The 9,260-nt window shown below is 41.3% G+C and overlaps 1 protein-coding gene across 5 annotated transcripts in view; it reads left to right on the forward strand.

Moving 5' to 3' along the window:
* Nucleotides 1-1,977: 1,977 nt before the first annotated feature.
* LOC129676543 (protein FAM156A/FAM156B-like) overlaps nt 1,978-9,260 on the forward strand; it is a 95,349-nt gene continuing 88,066 nt past the window's right edge. For 3 of the 5 annotated variants that reach the window (XM_055606929.1, XM_055606931.1, XM_055606934.1), the window contains exons 1-2: nt 1,978-2,174; nt 2,698-2,788. The gene's annotated coding sequence lies outside the window, so the exon portion shown is untranslated. Of the gene's footprint in view, nt 2,175-2,697; nt 2,789-3,024; nt 3,041-9,260 lie in introns of those variants that run through there. The other 2 variants (XM_055606930.1, XM_055606932.1) reach the window with 2 other exon arrangements.

Consider the following 9,260-nt stretch of genomic DNA (forward strand, 5'->3'; position numbering starts at 1 on the left):
CATTATACATATATACATTATATGTATATATACATTATATAATGTATATATACAATTATATATGTACATCATAATGTATACACATATGTGATTATATACAGTATATATAATTATATATGTATATATACATTATATACATTATATATGTTTATATATACAGTATATGTACATTACATATATTATATCTTATATATACAATGTATATATAATATATATGATGTATATATACACTATAGACAGAGCACCAACTGGACACCAAATGAACACCTCCAGTTCTGGGAATGTGTTACACTTAATTGAATTTTTGGCCGAAGGGGGACATGGTCACTATCAAACATCACAAGCTATTGCTAAGGCTATTAGTTGCTCTCCACAAACTGATGGTAAGGCCCTATTGCTGAAGACACCTACACAACTCATTGAACATGGAGAAATCAAGTTGGTGCCCACAAAGAACCTTCATTTCTACAGACTATTGATCATGGACCTGAACATGGTATTTGCATGCTATCAGGGAAGAAAGGTGTGGGATGCTTTGATGTGAATTGAGTATCCAAGGTGCTTGAGATCTCAGAAATGCTAACGACTTGGCTTGCTAGGGTCACTTAGCAGACTTAGATACGTGGTTATACTTGGCTCTCGTGAAATAGTGTAGTCCATGGATATATTTACACCACTGGAAGTGCTTAGGGCCTCCCGTTTGCTGCAGCCTTGCAAAGTGTTTGAAGTGTCTGGAGCATTTGGGTGGGCTTGGAGTCTCTGGTGTGCTCTGGTTCTATATATTACCACAGGTTCTGGAGGGGAGTTGTAAGAGGAACCTCACCAATTGTTGGCACCTTGCTTGAGCCCTCTCAGTTGTTAAGGCATGCCAGGTGCTAGGGCCCTTCAGGAGTTCTGGATCTATGATGAATTAAAGCCCTTTATAGGTGTTCAGGCTTACATAAGTCCTCACATACAGTGAAGTACTTGAATCCTACTTCAGGCTGGGGTCCTGCCAGGTGACTTCAACCACGTAGTAGTTTAGGGTTCCCTAAGTGCTTGGTCTTTATAAAGCTGTGGGAATCTCTCAAGATGGTTGAACCCAAAAAAGAAGTTCTCAATCCTTGTGAGTTAGTCAGTGCCCACATGCTAGGACCACACATTGTGTTCCTGAGGGCGTTGGAGGGGGAACTATTTATTTTAAATAGAGACTCAGTAGCTCCAGTTTGTTTGATATCTCCAAGATACCTGAGCCAGTGGAGGCCCTAAAACTCCCAGAAGTCTCTGGGCCACATGAAGCCAACAGAACCTCTATATTGTTGAAATATATAAGGGTGATTTTCCATGATTTTCAATAAAGCCTATTACTTTATTCTCATAGCTTATATCCAATCCCAGGTTGGGGAAAGGGAATATAACTCACACACTCAGGTCAGGGGTGAGTGTGTAGAGGTCACACCAGACTGAAACAGTGGAACAGTGCAGCACGGGGTACAATAAAGCAGCCTCAGCAACTTGTGGCTTTGAGAGACCAAAGAATTAAGAACTAGGTTTTGGGAGTACTGAGTTAAAAAATTTAAAACCTATCAGGCCAGTTGACCTTGCTGCTTCTAGGCAGATCCAGCCAACTGCAGGGAGGAGCTGACCTTGCTGTTCATTCTGTTGCCTGGAAACCTGCCTGGATGGCCTTGCTCTTGGAGATAGCACAGACTGAGCTAATCAGCCCCTCTTCCCTAGCAGCAGTCTATCAGTCCAGGACAGTACTGAAGCCCAAGGCCAGCCATTTCCCCTCAGTCCCCCGCCCCCAGGCAAAAGAGAACAAGGAAAGCTGGAACCATTCATGGTCCTGGCACTTTCCCACACAAACAGTTTCGAAATGTAGCATTCCCTTTTTCTGTATTAACCAATAGAAGCTTTCCAGGCTAGAATACCATGCTTTGGGCGCACTGGGAGGGACTGGGACCTATAAATCACCCACAATCCAGAGCTTGGGGTTCTCAGCTGGATGCCAATGCCTTAGCGTCTGCAAGAGTCCAGCCCAGGCTGTGAATAAAGATCCTCGTATGTTTTGCCCTGGACTTGACTCCTGGTGGTCTTTTGGGGATCTCTTGAATCAGGTACAACATCTTGAGGGCTCATCCGCTGGGGTCCTCAATACCCCTGGGGCTCCCAGAACCAGAGGATCAGAACACCAGGTAAGTGTTTTTGTCTTGGCCAAGTTCTATGTCTTTGTTCTGCTATCCTGTGTCTTTGTTCTGTTATTCTGGGTGTGAGATCTTAAGGCATTGGCAATGGTGGCCAAGGAGCCACTGGTAGTATTCTGGCTGATGAGCTGAAAGGTTACAGTCACATGAATCTGGGAGATGTCCCAGGTCCTAGTGAGGACGGAGAGCCTCACTAGTGGGACAATAGGTCCCAAGTCTGTTTGCTAGGCCTAGAAGAAAGTGGGTTGCCCCCACAGAGACAGGAAGTGCTACCAATGTACTGGATTGGATTTTTGCCTGCTTGACTCATGGAATCTATTGTTTGGCTTTGTGTTTGTCTGTCTGGTGTCTATGTTGACTGTTCTCATTCATTTGGACGAGACTCAGATATTATGGGACAGACTTCTTCTAACTCCTTAGACTTAACTCTTGCCCATTTCTGTGAGGCCCCAGTCTGGCAGAGCTCTGCCACTGCTTTGGTCTTTGATCTGGCACATGTCTTCTCGGAGTTCAGGTTATTTGTGAATGCAGCCTACCGCACAGAGAGACAAGCAGCTCTTAAAGCAACAACAGCAGCTTCTGAGATATGAAATTGGATTCAACAGGTAACAAGATTTTCCTCCCCCGAAATTACTGCTAAAAGAAGTAAAAAAAAAAAAAAAGTCGTATCTGTTTATTTTGAATATATAAGTTTACTATTTACTATGTTTTATATGTCTTGGTTATAGATTATTTGTTATTGGGTATGTTAGAAAAATCTATAACATCTGTACCTAAAGTTAACTTAAACTTGTACCTTAGGGTTGGAAGCATTCTGAACAAGTGGCATGAGCCCACTGAAAAACAAGTCTTCAAAGGTAATACAAATTGAGATAAGATTTTACATAATTTCTGCCCTTTCATGAAAACCATGTTTATAAAAACAAAAATCAGGTTTGAAACTCTGTTTATATGAGATAGTAGAGCTACACCTCCATGTATTTGTATAAAAGTACTTTTCTTGCTAGCATCCAAAGTTTATAACATCAAAATAATACACTTGGTATTGATTTTAGAGACAATGAATTGTTTAAACTGATAACATTTGGTTTTGAATTCTAAAAACTATGGTTATGCTCTATGACTTCACTCTGGGTATTTTAATACTGCAAAAATAGGTTTTGGAGAATGTTTAAATGTTTAAGGCTATAAAACATTTTTAAAGTTTATCAGGTATTTTAAAATAATGACCTTGGAAAAGAACTTGGCAAAGAACTTAGAAAATTTTATCAACCCTTTGGGGGAAGTCAAAAGACCTTGGTATTTATTTTATTAATTTTACCAAATGAAACCAAGCCATACTGTTTGAACCAATTAAGAAAACTTCAGTTTTTACAATGTATCATGGCAGGATGGTAAAACCCCATGAAATAACATAGTAAAAAAATGATAAAAAGTATTTTTGATAGAAGTTTTTATATTGTCTGAAAAGCAAGAGAGAGAACTGGGATAATAAAAAAAAAAGAAAAGGAAAAAATAGTTTGTTTAAAATAAAAATGTCTGTCTAAACCAGAGAAACAGAGCTAGGATACCCCTAACCTGAAGGTATATAAAATGTTATGAAAGGTCAGAGTATGTATAGAAAGCCAGAGAGCATATGAACTGTATTTGCTTTGGTTTCTCATACCTGCAAATATGATTTGAAAAATATGATTTCAATATATAAAATATAGTGAAATTTTAGATTAGATTAATTCTGGTTGGTTTTCTTCATTTAAAAGGCTGGTGATTCTTCAATGCAAAATATTAGCTTATGCTCTTTAAAAGGGGAAGAGGACTGCAGCTCCATGTTAGCCCAGGGTTATACTGACGATCAATTCAAGTCATTGTTAACTATTATATGAAATATATGCCTGGCTGCCAGTTCCTAAATAAATGATTTAATGCTGTTTCTTTCTGTCCTATAGATTTGGTATGGCCAGAATAGTCCAAGCACAGTTTTAAAATTGTTATATACTATTCTGTATAGTTGGTTCTAAAACTTACTTGATTACAATGTTAGAACTTGGTTATTGGAAACTATAAATGCTCCACAGTGCTATACCATGGGAAAAGGCAACACCAGTAGTGACACCTAATGGCTATGTTTTTAAATTGCCTGCCACGGCCTGTAACAACACATGGTTGTCCACCATGTTGGTTCAGAAATAAAGAGGATGGAGCCATGGTTTTACCGCCATCTTTGTTGAGGGCTGCCAGCTATGTTCAGGTCTCTGTTTAATGTTAAGTAAAACTTTTGTCCTTTAAACTTTTGCTGTTTGGTCTTAACAATATGATATAGTAGAATCAGCAAGATTTTCCAGCCCCCCTATGAACTCTATGATTAAAGTTTTGCTTTGATTTTAGTTCAGAAATATATTTAAAGTTATGCTAATGACTGCAGTTGGTTACAAGTTTGAGCTTTACATAGTCTTTTGTTTATGTTTTCAAGGTGAAGCCTAGGATGGGTAACAAAATAGATATGGTTCTAAAACACTTATCTAAGGAATATGCCAGAATTAGAGATTATAGCATTCTGTTTTGCAGGATGCAGTTTAGAGCAAATAACTAAAGACAGACAAAGACTAACTCAGATATGCTGGCCCTCAAACTTGTCAGAGATCTGATGAATATGGCATCTAATGTATGTAAGTTTTATTATGACAAAGAGTGCCAAAACCCTAGTAACAGCTCCCCATGGTCTCCGAGAAGATTTGGATGACAAATGACTTCAACTCTGGATTATGGTATGCTAACCACTGTTCAAGACTGCCCCAACTGGCCCACTGCTAGGGCCCAGCCTAAGCTGTGGACACCTGGAAAGTCATTGTTTCATGGTGCTGAAGGTGAGATAAGGCCAATCTCTCATGTTCTTTTTTCCACAGAAACAGTCTCCTATCTTCTGTGGATGGCCGGACTGCTTCTGCTTAAAAGCTGTGAGACCACAGGAGCCAGGGACAGCTAGCTGCCTAGGTGGTAGACTGACTAGTCACCTCTGTCATTTTGATTGATACATAGATTCATTTAGATTATAATTTATCCTTCTCAGGTCTCTGGTTACATTGATGGTTAAGCTAAGCTAATGATAGCTTTGCAATTAAATAGCAGACAGTTAGTTCATTGGTCTATTTATTAGCTAGTTAGAAATACTAAGTACTAGATCGCTTATTTAGAAAAGCAAAGAGGTTTGCCTTGCTCACAGGCTTCATGTTAATTGCCTTGTCTTATAATGAATAACTGGATAGAAAAAAATATGAAGTTTAGTTTATGTAAGGTCTGAGGATATAAAAGTTTAAGTTATGAGGATCTAAAAATTGTTTGAGGATCTAGGAAAATGGTTCAAGATTAATTAATAAAAGTTATTAAAAAGACTCTCTAAGAAAATTGATAAAAGATAGGAGGGTTTAAATAGATATTTTAAAGTTGGTAAATGCAAATTATAAAATGTTTATGAGTCTGAGAAAATATTTTAAGGTATATGAATACAAATTATAATAGTGTAAAAATAATAATTAAAAATGGAAGATATTTCAGATTTCTTCCCCCTTCTATGCTATTGTTATGCTTACGTTATAAGATTTTCGAAGTTCTGAATTACAACATTTATCAATAGAATTCTAATAAGCTGATAGAGTACTGACTGCTTATTATCTAGTCACAAGCTCAAGATTTTAATTAACCTTTGGTTGTCTTCTGGAGATAGACTTAAAGGAGCTTCCATAAAGCCATAGCTTTTACTAGATCTTAATGGCATGAATCTACTGCTGTCTTGTAGACACTTGTTACCTGCTTTTTCTAAAGTATGGATCTCAATACAATAGTGATACTAATATACTTCCTTTTGTAAACTAAAATGCATATGAGTTTCAGGAAATCAAAGTGTCAGAAGACCTGGATCTGCCATTCGTCAAACAGACCCCAGTTCAATTTTTCCCTTGGTCTTGGGATTCCTCCCTTTCCCCATTTACTAGACAAAATTTAACTTCTGTCTTTAGTCTGAATTTGTCTTAGCAGATTTTTACCTGGTTGACAGACTCCGTTCAGGGATCAGCTATGGATTGCAAGCTGAGATCTGGACTTGCCAAAAACTGAAGTAAACCAGTCCAGCCAATGTGCTAGATTTCTGTCTCTTCAACTTGATCACTTATTAGATGGTGCCCTGTTGCCTAGCTTTTGACTAGCCTTTAAGCCTTCCTGTGTCCCCAATATCTCCACCCCAAAGTTAGTCTTAAGAAGTTACAGAAGAAGAGAAATTCATGAGCCTTTATCCTATCTAACAGGCTGAAATGCTAAGTCAAAAAGGGCTCCCTGACATTAGCTATTATCTTGGGGACCTGCTTAGCTGGAGCAGGAACTGATATTGCAGCACTGGATGTACAAAGCCAGAATTATAACAGCTTAAAGGCAGATATTAATAAAGATATTCAATGCCTTGAGAACTCAATCACCCACTTAGAAAAGAATTGATTTCCTGGCAGAAATAGTGTTGCAAAACAGAAGGGTCTTGGATCTGTTGTTTTTACAGCAGGGTGGGGTATGTGCAGCCCTCAAAGAAGAATGTTGTTTTTATACTGACCACTCAAGAATAGACAGAGAATCCTTGGCTAAGGTTAGAGAAAACCTGGCTAAATGTGAAAAAGAGTACAAAGCAAACCAAAGTTTTGTATGTTTCAGGAAACACTTCAAGGAACTTGTCTGAGGTTAGGGAAATGAGAGACCAAAGAATTAAGAACTAGGTTTTGGGGTGCTGAGCTAAAAAGTTTAAAACATGTCAGGCCAGTTGACCTTCCTGCTTCTAGGCAGATCCAGCCAATCCCAGGGAAGAGCTGACCTTGCTGCTCATTAGAGGTTCTGTTGCCAGGAAACATGCCTGGGTGGCCTTGCTCTTGGAGATAGCACAGACTGAGCTAATCAGCCCCTCTTCCCTAGCAGCAGTCTATCAGTCCAGGATAGGACTGAAGCCCAAAGCCAGCCATTTCCCCTCATACCATCCCCCCAGGCAAAAGAGAACAATGAAACCTGGAACCATTCATGGTCCTGACACTTTTCCATAGCAAACAGTTTTGAAATGTAACATTCCCTTTTTCTGTATTAACCAATAGAAGCTTTCCAGGCTGGAATCCCATGCTTCGGGCACTCTGGGAGGGACTGGGACTTATAAATCACCCACAGTCCAAAGCCCGGGGCTCTCAGCTGGATGCCAATACCTTAGCATCTGCTGAAGTCCAATTCAGGCTGTGAATAAAGATCCTCGTGTGTTTTGCACTGGACTTGACTCCTGGTGGTCTTTTGGGAATCTGGCGAATCCAGCACAACTGCTTTAGCAGTGATATTTCTACCAAGGTTCTACCAGCACTCTCCCTCCCTCACTATGCCAGACCAGCTGAGGTTGCCACAGCTGCCATCTCTACAGTAGATACAAACAAGGTCTCTGCATCCATAAAATGTCACCTGCATCCCACAAGCAACAGTTTTTCAGCTAGCTGCACTTGCCTTGAGCTCTCCTGACTTCCTTCCTGGCAGCCTACGTCCTACCACTCTGCTGGGAAGAAATAGCCTGGCCCTTCTTCTGCACTGCAGATCTGGCTCCCATAAAGGATGTGTGGGCAGTCTTCAGTTACCAGCTTCCCTTGGCAGGCAAAGAAAGTGGGAGGTTGGCAGGCAAAGAAGAGTCTAAGGAAAGGAGCAGGGGAGCCAGATTGAAAAGAGGGGAAAAAATGGTGACCAATTGCCATTTTATTTCCCGCTCCCTCCCCCCTTAGGTTTTGGAAAGCAGTAGGCCCTTATCACCAAAGGCTGGCTGAGAAGTGTGGGGGAGGGGCCGGCACAGCATAGTCTTGCAAGAGGTAAGCTGACCCCAGCCCTCCTTGGCTGCCTTGGCTACACAACACATTCATTCTCCCACCTGGCTTTCAGAAGGCATTTTTCTGTGTCTAATTAATTCGTGGGTCCATCAGGGACCGGAAGAACAGACGTAATGACGAAAGCAGTTGGTTTGGGGGGAGGAGATGGGAGTGCAAAGTCAGCTAGCAGTGCGCAAGAGGCGCAGAGTCTGTACAGTGCTATGCGTTCGCCTGGTCAATTCAGAGGGGCAGTGAGAAGATCTGACTTAGATTTGCGCAGCCTCACGGAGGGCAGAGTACTTCCTGGCAGGCCACAGAGGAAGCAATTAGAATAAGAAGCAGCTGGATGAAAGTGAGCTTTAAGGCTGTTGCCATGGGGACTGAAAGACAGAAAGGCATTTGAAGGGAGACCACTGGCAGGCTTCAGACAATGGGTGGGAGTGGGGAGCAGAGAGATGGTGTGGTGCAGCTGGAGCCCAGGTTTCTAGGCCAGCGAGCCAGCATACCTGCCTTGCCTTGTTTTCCTTTGGTGCGCACTCTGAACTTTGTCCACTCCTTTTTTGCTCAGATTCCTCTGCCTGAGATGCCTTCCCTCCATTCTCCACTGTCCAAGTTCCACCTGCTTGCTCCCAGGCATCTTTCTCGCTGAAGTTTATTTTGGCCTGCCCCAAAGAGTAATGTGTCCGTTCTCACTCCCCCAAGGGAGGCCCCACTAGTCAGGCTACTGTTCTTGTGTCATGTGAAGCGTGAACCTGCTCAGAGCCTTCACTTCCTTGAGCCTGGCTTTCCCCGCTTTAAAGTGGATGTAACTCAAGTTCTGGCTTCAGAAAGTCCTGTGGGTTCAATGGAAAGCATTTACTGCATAGTACGCATAGACTTTGCCTCTAAGTGTGTTTCAAGCAGCAGCAGGTGGGAGTGGCATTTAATAAATGCACGTTGAAGGAGAATGTGCTGGAAAGAGTTTGCATGTGTTCTTTCTTTTCTTCTCTTTTATGGGGTTTTGGGAACAGGGTTTCTCTGTGTAGCCTGGGTAGGCTGTCCTGGACTCACTCTGTAGACCAAGCCGGCCTCAAACTCACAGCAATCTGCCTGCCTCTGCCTCCCTGAGTGCTGGGATTACAGCCGAGTCCCACCATCCTAGGCTTTTTTAAAAAAATTGTTTGGTTTTGGTGTGTGTGTGTGTGTGTGTGTGTGTGTGTGTGTGTGTGTGTGTGTG

Source organism: Psammomys obesus, unplaced genomic scaffold, assembly GCF_907164565.1.
Source record: "Psammomys obesus unplaced genomic scaffold, mPsaObe1.curated_primary_1811, whole genome shotgun sequence".
Taxonomy (NCBI): Eukaryota; Metazoa; Chordata; class Mammalia; order Rodentia; family Muridae; genus Psammomys; species Psammomys obesus.